The sequence below is a fragment of the Anser cygnoides genome, chromosome 4 (assembly GCF_040182565.1).
Source record: "Anser cygnoides isolate HZ-2024a breed goose chromosome 4, Taihu_goose_T2T_genome, whole genome shotgun sequence".
Taxonomy (NCBI): domain Eukaryota; kingdom Metazoa; phylum Chordata; class Aves; order Anseriformes; family Anatidae; genus Anser; species Anser cygnoides.
In genome coordinates this window covers 20,787,348-20,797,129 of record NC_089876.1, presented here as the reverse complement: position 1 = coordinate 20,797,129, position 9,782 = coordinate 20,787,348, and the positions used below count along the sequence as shown (strand labels likewise).

The window sequence follows — 9,782 nt, the reverse complement described above, 5'->3', positions numbered from 1 at the left end:
AGTATTTTATGTTAAATAATTTAATACAAGAATTATTAATAAAGGCAAAGATGTGATGTTGTAAGTATTAACAAATTAAAACTTTTTTTTTTCTGTGAAAATGAAGATGGAGATGATAAGCAACTCAAAATCTGTTTTACTACATTTTTAATATTCAAAGTATTGCCGTGGTGATTTTAATCTTGCTATAGACATACAAAAATTTACATTAAAATTTGTCTTCGCTCTTAGGTTCTTAATCATACAACAGTTCCATCTACTTTATGATAATTTTGTTCATTTTCTAACTTGATCAAGGTTGCACAAGTGTGTGCTTAGGGTCATTTTTTATAGATGTTAAAATATCCTTATGTTTTATCCTTATGTTTTTCTTCCTTGTTTCATTTAACACTATTACTTTTTACTTTACATCCAAGTACAGAGATTTTTAAATTCATATGTCAGTCAGTGTATGTTACTAAAGTCACTGGAAGTGGACTTATATCATCTAGATTTATCTGAGGAAAACTTAAATGGTTTAACTTCACCTGTTCTCTGCATCCATTATAGGGACAAACAGATATTTCTCAAAGACTAGTTTGCCTACTCACATTTTTTACCTTGGCTTGGATGGAGAGGTGAGAGTTAGGTTTAATGAGCCAGACTTTAGATAGGTTCCTTAAATAGATTAAATGAGTCCCAACTTAAACGGTTTAGAAAATAAATAAATAAATAAATGAAATGTAGCTATGATATTAGTTTGGCTTTAATTAAAATTTTACATGCATTTTAATTACATATTGAACATGAAAACTCAATCAAAAAGTGTGTTAGTCTTCCCCCCCCCAAAAAAATCACTACTTTTTTTTATTAAAAATGACCTGATCATATTGCTCTGCAGTCTCTTGATAATGCTATTCTAGAACAGCATTTGACTTCATCTTTCTGTAAAATATATAATGTAAAGACAGGCTAACATGCATTGTTGTATCGCAAAACAATACACAATATCTGGATCTACTTGAACATGTATTTTTGCATTTTCTGGGATTTTCTTGCAGATTTTTGATTAGAGAAATTTTCCGTTAACTGATGTAGTATTTTAAAATGAAAGGCAAATATCAATGTCTAAAGAAATTGTCAGAAGACAGACAGCAAAGACAGAAAATACTTAATGAGAAGTTCTATTTTGTTTAAATGATATATTAAAGTTTTTTTTTTTTTTTTTCCTGAGGTGCATGCACAAATGCTTGAAATAAGATTGAACACTTTTGAAGGTATTTCATTTTGGTCTTCCTGTCCCTGTTTGTTTGTTTTTCTCTTTTCTGATTCTCCTACTTGATGTCTTTCATGTTTATCAATGCAGAAGAAAACTATCAATGATTCTGATGAACTATCAATATAGGAGGGCGACGAAGATGGTGAAGGGCCTAGAGGGGAAGACGTATGAGGAGCGGCTGAGGTCACTGGGCCTGTTCAGCCTGGAGAAGAGGAGGCTGAGGGGGGACCTCATCTCAGTCTACAACTTCCTCGCGAGAGGGAGTGGAGAAGCAGGTGACCTATTCTCCGTTATCACCAGTGACAGGACCCATGGGAACGGTGTGAAGCTGAGGCAGGGAAAGTTTAGGCTGGACATCAGGAAGAGGTTCTTCACCGAGAGGGTGGTCGCACACTGGAACAGGCTCCCCAGTGAAGTAGTCACTGCACCAAGCCCGTCTGAATTTAAGAAGAGATTGGACTGTGCACTTAGTGACATGGTCTAAACTTGTGGGCAGACCTGTGCGGTGCCAGGAGTTGGACTTGATGATCCTTATGGGTCCCTTCCAACTCAGGATATTCTATGATTCTATGATTCTTTTTATTACCTAGCACCCACAGGACTATGAGTGACATTAGCAGCAATGATTTTGGTATAGCTATGACAGTTACAGGCAGGAGAATGTGGAGGATCTAATAAAATTATTGGTAAAGTTTTTTAATTCTAGGATTATGTAAATTCTAACTGCTTGTAGAAAGTTATCAGATTTCCCAGAAACTTAATTTAACATTTGCAAGGGTGTCAATGCCCTGTGCAGCCAGGAATGAGTGAGTAAGGGAATTCTATGCTAAAGTTGGTGTGCGACTTGATATGGAACTGGGATTAGTATACTAAATTCTTACAGGATTGAGGTCTGGAAAGTTCTATTGTTCCTCAATTATTTAAGGCAAGCAGATTCTAAGAGATGATAATTTGAAATAAGTAAAATATGTTTGCATTTTCCCATAGGAACAATTTTTGAAGAAGAGAAGATATCATAATTTTTAGGTAATCATGTACTTTTATTTCTTGCAGATATTATTTGATTTAGATGGCAATACATATAATTCAGCAGATAGGTAGAGAAATAATGATTTTTTAAATATTCAGAGATAACACTAGTTTCTGAAATTAGTTACATCAGTTAGGGAGAGTGAAATTGAAAAGACACTATACATAACCATAAAAAAAATTAAATTATTTATTATTATTATTATTTTTTAATCTTTGGAAAATAACTTTATTTATATTAGCTTATAAGGTCTAAGTTTTGAAACTTGTTATTCCTTTGGTTTGTATACTATCTTTCTTTTCACTTGAGGCTATACCCTTTAAGACAAACCTTCTGTTTTTGAATTCTTATATCTGCATTGCTGTTGTGATTTAACCCAGCAGGCATCTAAGCACCACACAGCCCTTCATTCTCTTCCCCAGGTAAGATGGTGGAAAGAATTGTAAAAAGGTTAAAACTTGTGGGTTGAGATAAAGACAGTTTAGTAGGACAGAAAAGGAAAAAAAAAATAGTAATAATGATAATACAATATACAAAAATGTGATGCACAATGTAAATCAGAGCGGTAATTTTTCTAGAAGAACACCCTTTTGTAATTGTTTATCCTCACAACTCACACACACATGCTTTTAGGATAGAAGTAAATTTTCCATCTCAAGTCATCATGTTGTCTCTGTGGTCACACAGGTAACATCACAGGGTAGTGCATGGTGTGTACCACTACATCCTCTCTCTTGAGCAGAGGGATGCTTAGTCCTAATATCTGAGACACTGCTCCATACATGTGGGGAGTAGAATCTCTGAATTGATGTAACTCCATGGCTCATAGGGAGGAAGAGAGCCTTTCTTCATATTGACACACCTGTCCAGCGAATTCATCCACTATTTGTTCCTCTCTGTCTTTCCAGGTCATTATTGCCAACGAGTTGGCTTATGGCAGTGGTGTGCTCCATACAAACTTCCGCCACATGGGAGGAAGGATCTGCCTCTTCTTCCTCCTGTTCTCCTGATGTCCCTGCTTCAGAGTAGCCTACCTCATATTCTTCTTCCTCTTCCCCTTCATAGTAGGAGCTTCTACCCTTGCTACATGAGCTGATTTTCACATCTGTTATTTCTTCTTCTGCGTAGCGGCAACTGATATCTGCACAGGTTAGTTCTCTGGTTCAGCTGCAGTAGCAACCCCCCCTCTCACGGGGGCTGCAGTAGCCACAGGACCTGTCACAGGTATTGGAGTAGCCACATTTTTTTTTTTTTTGCAGGAGTTGGAGTGGCCTATCATTTTGTCATCAGCCCCAGAGACCTTCTTTTCCCCTTGAGGGTAATGAATTGTGTTTATGTGGTGTTTTAACCCTGCTGGGCAACTAAACTCCACCACTCTCTCATTCCCCCTTCTCAAAAGAGGGAGAGAAGAAAATATGTTTAAAAAAAAAAAAAAAAAAAAAGGCTCCCAGGTTGAGATAAGGAAAGTTTAACTAAAGGGAAAAGAAAGAGGAAAGAACAAGAAAAGGCCATGTGGAAGCAAAGAGGGAAGAAAAAAAAAAAAGATATTTTCTCTAATTCCCATCAACAAGTGATGTTTAGCCATGTCCTGGGAAGAAGGGCTTTAATACATGTAGCAGTTGTTTGGGAGGACAGACATCTTTATAACAAGAGCCACCCCTTCACCTTTCCCAGATTTCATTGCCAAGTGTGACACCATATGGTATGGAATATCCCTTTGGTCTTCTGCCTTGGTGATGTCCCCTCCCCACTTTTTGCCCAGGTTTTGGGGGGCTTGGAGGGAGTCTTGATATTGTGCCAGCACTGCTCAGCAATAGACAAAACGTTGGTGTGATATCAATGCAGTTCTAGCTACAAATGCTGAGCAAAACACCATATGGGCTGCTGCAGGGAAAGTTAACTCCATCTCAGCCAGGCTCAGTACAGTTTCACAGGGCTCGGTAGGCATGGGCCAGGCCCATGCATGTTGTCGTAATTTGTGTCTCTCTGAAATTGCCATTGTGACAGCATATTTTTTCCAAATATTTTACTAGTTTTTCAGGATTCTGCACTTGTTCAGGGGTGAAGTTCCAAAGCACTTGGAGGTACACAATGTTCTAGATACCAACCCGTACTATCTTAAACACCCTGACACTCATAACTGTATAGTCTCAGGGAAGCTCTCCGGGTGATATTCTTAAATAGTTGTTTAACCTTAAACAAAACCTGCAACAGATTCAGGAAACATAACAATAGGATCCTGCTGGTTTGAGCATTCCTAGGATATTCAAAGTGCTCAAGAGCTACCATAACTAGCCTGGAGCAGAAGAGGACAGTGAAGGAGAAAAGAAAGGTGAAGGAGAGGTGAGAAAGTGTCCCCCTCCCTTGTCTCCCCCATAGTTTGGCAAGAATTTATGTGTAATTATTAAAAGTTTCCAAGAGAGGGTTCTTTGTGCCATTTCCGTGTGTCCTTTCATTGGTTATCGTGGAAAAGAGATTGACACCTCCCTCTCCATTTCCCCCACTCAAGAACAATAACATATCATAGTAGACAAATGTAATATGTAGTAAAATACTCTTCTTCTTAATTTAAATAATATATTTAGAATACAATTGTATATTGTTAATCAGTTAATGTAATATGACTACAGTAAATGTGTATTTACCTATGTTCAACAGATTGTATCAAAAATCAATTTCTGTAGGAATAATACTTCAGTGGCAGTAGGATATGAATGTAAGAAAATGAATAAATCATAAGGTTAAAGATTAATTTACAATTTAAATACAAAGGAAATTTTTCTTGAAAGAAAATGTTGAAAAATTAAATTTGAGCAGATATTCTTCAGGGCATAAATGCCGCTGTTTAAGCTTATGCAATAAACTATTGGAATACAAACATGTGATGTGTGATTTTCTTTCTTTTTCTCTCTCTGTCTCTCTCTTTTTTTTTTTTTTTTTTTGAAAGAGAACCTCCTTAGGCCACTGATCTTTATTTTTATTATACTGTAAAGACCCAAAAAGCCACAGAGAAAACAGTTGACCAAAGAAAAAGTTACATGTATTTGACACACAAAAGAACATTAAAGTGTAATCACTTAAGTACTGTTCTGAGACAACCTTTCTTCAAAATACTAAAAGTAATTGAGGGAATTGGTCATATTTTAAAGACTTACCTCAAGGCATGAAGATTGTATTTCTTGAACAGGGTACAAAAACCACATTTAAAGCATGTACAATTATTCATACATCTATTCAAACATTGCTAATCTATTTTTATCTACATTTGCAATTATGGAATTAAAAATAACAGTGAATGAATGTAAAATGTTAAACCTATTCAAAACACAGGATTGGCAATGAACACTTCACTATATGGCCACTACAAATTCTTTAGTTAGTATTGAAATAGCAGACAAAATAAAATTTGATTGGTAAGTCACTGTTTAGATCTGTTTGGGAAGATAACAATGTCTCTCAGACAGTGTAGTAAGAAGCTTGTGATGACATAAAACTACTGACTTTTCTCTGCATTGGTTGTCTATATTTCATCTAGGAATAAAAAAGACACCATGACACCATGGAGCTGGTTCTGGGAGTCCCATGCAAAAAGCAGGTAAGTGGCTGTGATTGTTATGGTATTGCTCATACCACTCCAACTCAGGATTATATGCTAATTATTTATCCCAGTACTTGCAGGATTAAACAATCAAAAATCACAGTCAGGTATCACTTTTTAGTCACTTTTCTAGTGACTAGTTAGGCTTCCTTTGGAACTATGAGGATTAGGCATTGGAACGGGTTGCCCAGGAAGGTCGTAGAGTCACCACAGTCCCTGGTTGGACATGGCACTTAGGAACACGGTTTAGTGGGTGATATTGGTGGTAGGGGGATGGTTGGACCAGATGATTTTGGAGGTCTTTTCCAACACTTAAGTTTCTATTATTTCTATGATTAGACACTCAACAACACAAGAACAAAAGTAGAAACTATTGAGGAAATATAGGACAAGAAGGTGTGAGATCTAATTTAGACATCAAGTACTCTGATACTTGCTTGCTCAGCATTAGACTTTTACAATGACAAGGGTTGATACACCAGTAACTGCAGTTCTTAGCTGCAGACTTCAGAGACCTGGCAAGCTGCCTTATGACGGTTTATCCTTCTTTTTCTCTCCAGGGAAAGAAATACTGCACAAACAATTCAAGAATAAGGAGAGAAATGTGGCCAAAGATCCCAAATCTCTGAAGTGAGAAAAATTAAAGTTTCAGGAGTACAGGTTGCATCCCAAAGCCAAAAAGATTTTGTAATGTATTTCAATATGTTTCCATAATACAATGGCTCCAGCCAGATTCTGGTATGGTAAATAATTAGATACAACAGAAAGGAAAGTTTAATTTATGCATTATTCAAAGTATTAATGAAAATGTTTTATGTTATGCATATCAATACTTAGTACAATGTAACAAAAATCCCCAGTTATGCCATTAGTTTGAGCACATTCTTAATCTGGAAAAATAAAAAGTAAAAAAATATAAAAATCCAGTTGGGTCTTCTGCCATAATAAGTTATTCATAGACAATATCAAACAAGTGATACAATGAGAAAAAATGACTTCTGAGGAAGGATCAGGCCTATTTAGATGAGAAAAGACTGGGAAGAGCACAATTATATCTTTGCAACATAACCGATGTCTTCATAGAGAAGAGAGTAAAAACCAGCTGTTACTGTCTACTGTCTTTCCTTCATCAAAGTAGTTTCAATTTGAGAGACACTGCTTCTCTGTTTTCCAAAATCTGATGCTAGTGAACTCTGAGATGTTATTGGGCAAAACCCTATGTTAATTGGAGGCATAATTTTATTTTAAATCTTTCATTATACCTATATCTATTACTTAGTATAAGAAATGGTATAAAACAAAGGAGATAAAATAATGTCAGTAAAAGGTTACTAAAAATTAACAAGTAATCATCAATATACACGTCACTTAGCTTTAGCCTTTCTAAGAACTAGGATAGCCACCAAACACAGACATTGCAAGTGATGTGGAAATAAAAATATAGACCAGGTTCCTCTGAAACAGAAACAGTAGAAAACTAGTATGCTTGGAGAATAGCCAACATATAGCTTTATGTTTAAGTTTTTTCTTGCAACAGATATATACCCATACCTTACATATTTATAGATAGTAGAAATAGTATCAGATGTTAGATAGATTACAGTATTTTTATATTTGTGATGAAATAATGAAGACAGAAAAATAACAAATGCAGTAGTGCTTCTTTGGCATTGAATTTAAGCTCATCTCAGGGTTTCCACCATTATTGCTTTAAACACTGTCTCTCAGTTTAAGGTAGGTAACTGCAATTTTATTCCTAAAGACTGACTACATAGTAGTATCCTTTGAAGTAAAAAAAATAATAATACAGACGGGAGTGTTTTCTACATTTATTTTCTCTCATAATCTTAAATTCTATATTAACGTAATACATGCACATTCTTTTTCTTATATTGATTCTCAGTCTTGTTCCTACTTTATTGGGTGATTATAATTTTAAGTTGAATGTTTTTATCTTAAAACCCAAACTGAAATATATTACTTTGAGATGTAAGTTTCTCTGCATTCTTTTTTCCCAACTCAGATCCAGAGAGGGAGGTATGGAGGAGCTAATATAATGAATACTTTTATCATGGAACTATTTTCTTATTATCATTCTTGTTGGCACTTCTGGGGAAAATAAATTTCATGGCAACCATGCAATTATGCCTGAATCCAGTTCTGCTTGATTCACAAGATTGCAGTCCTGGCCCTCAGGTATTATCTTGTGTCTGTACTCTTCTCCACCATTTTTTATTTGAGAGTCACCAACAGTTCAATATACAAATTTTTCTTGTTATTACTATAAACTAAATTTTAACTAAAACAATTGTATGTAATAGCTACTCGTCTCCCAGGCAATTACTATCACAGCTATAACAAACTGAAGTCAGCAAGTCAGTTCAGACCAATCAAAAGTCAGTAGTCTTTTGCTGGTATTGGCAGAAATCATATTCACTATACTGCACTATATTAGAATAGGAAATTGAATTGAATGAGTTTTTCATACTGCATTCCTTATTACTCCCACTTTTTTATTTATTTATTTTATTTTTTTATTATTATCTAGATATGCTTATCTGTATGAACTGAGTAAACACTAAAAATATTTGATAAAATATTGGGGATTTTGAATAGCAAAAGGGATATTGCAGAAGAAATGCATATGATCAGGAATTGATTAGTTTTAAAATTATTTCTGAAGAAAGCTGCTATGCTATAAAGAATCTGAAAAGAATGGTTGAGCCTCTGCGTGAAATTGATGCCACATTATTTCTAGGAAACAGGAATGGTCATAATTTAAATTGCCTAAAATAACTGTGTCTGTCCTTTAATGTTATGTTTGTTTTCCAAGAGCCTTTAATACTTTTTTTCTTATTTTTTTTTTCTCTTGCATTTTATATTATTCTTGATGGAAATTAAAATCTTATATAAATTCATGTTACTTACTTAGTTTATATTTATCTTTTCAAAGAGAAAATTTGGCAGAAAAAGAACAGATATCAGAGAAGAACAGTATTATAGAAAATGCAATTTTGTGTTGAATAATATGTGGAGTTTGTTTATTAGGCAAAAAGTGGATTAGGAGGAACCTGACATTGTTTTATATTCAGTTAACACTTAGCACTTTAGTTATATATGTAGATAAAGTATGTAATCATAATGTTGAAAGTATGTAATCTGAAAGTGGTTTTGTTTCACTGTAGTAGTTAATTTACAGGCAAAAGCACAGTTTATGATACGGAGGAAATGTAATTTGAATGTATTTTGGCAATCATTTTTTCTACCTGACACTCATTCAACAGCTACTTCGAATTCACTGATTTTTACGGTGTCATGTAATGAAATGTCTATGCTGATTCCCCTTTCTCATCAACAACAATTGAATTTGTACAAGTATATATAGCTGTATTTTTACATGAATCGTGGTTTCTTTAGCTACACAGTATGGGCAACAAAGAGGAGGAGCTGGAAGCCGCTGTGCAACAGGAAAACTATGACATAGTTGCTGTCATAGAAACATGGTGAGAGAGCTTGCATGACCTGAGTGCTGCATTAGAGGGATAGGCTAGGAAGGAGAGGTAGTGAAGTAGTCCTGTATGTTAGGGAGTGTTTGGATTGTCTTGAGATTAATAATGTCGATGACAAGGCTGAAAGTTTATGGGTAAGAATCAGGGGGAAGGACAATGAAGCAGATGTTCTGAAAGGCATCTGTTATAGACTGCCTAACCAGGCTGAAGAGACAGGTGAAATATTCTACAAACAGCTAGAAGTCTCACAATCTCTAGCCCTTGTTCTCGTGAGGCATTTCAATTTACCAGATGTCTGATAGAAATAGAATGCAGTGGAGATGAAGCAGCTAGGAGGTTTCTAGAGTATGGAAGGTAACATCCTGACACAGCTGGGAAGTGAGCCAA

At 35.2% G+C, this 9,782-nt stretch overlaps 1 long non-coding RNA gene across 2 annotated transcripts; it reads left to right on the top strand.

Moving 5' to 3' along the window:
- Positions 1-1,247: 1,247 nt before the first annotated feature.
- LOC125180530 (uncharacterized) lies at positions 1,248-4,602 on the top strand. Of its 2 annotated transcripts, XR_010831528.1 has the most exons (4): positions 1,248-1,533; positions 2,246-2,284; positions 3,197-3,437; positions 3,548-4,602. It is a non-coding gene; the product is annotated as an uncharacterized lncRNA (long non-coding RNA). The 2 variants fall into 2 exon arrangements; XR_010831527.1 differs by having other exon boundaries at positions 3,197-4,602.
- The last annotated feature ends 5,180 nt before the right edge of the window (positions 4,603-9,782 follow it).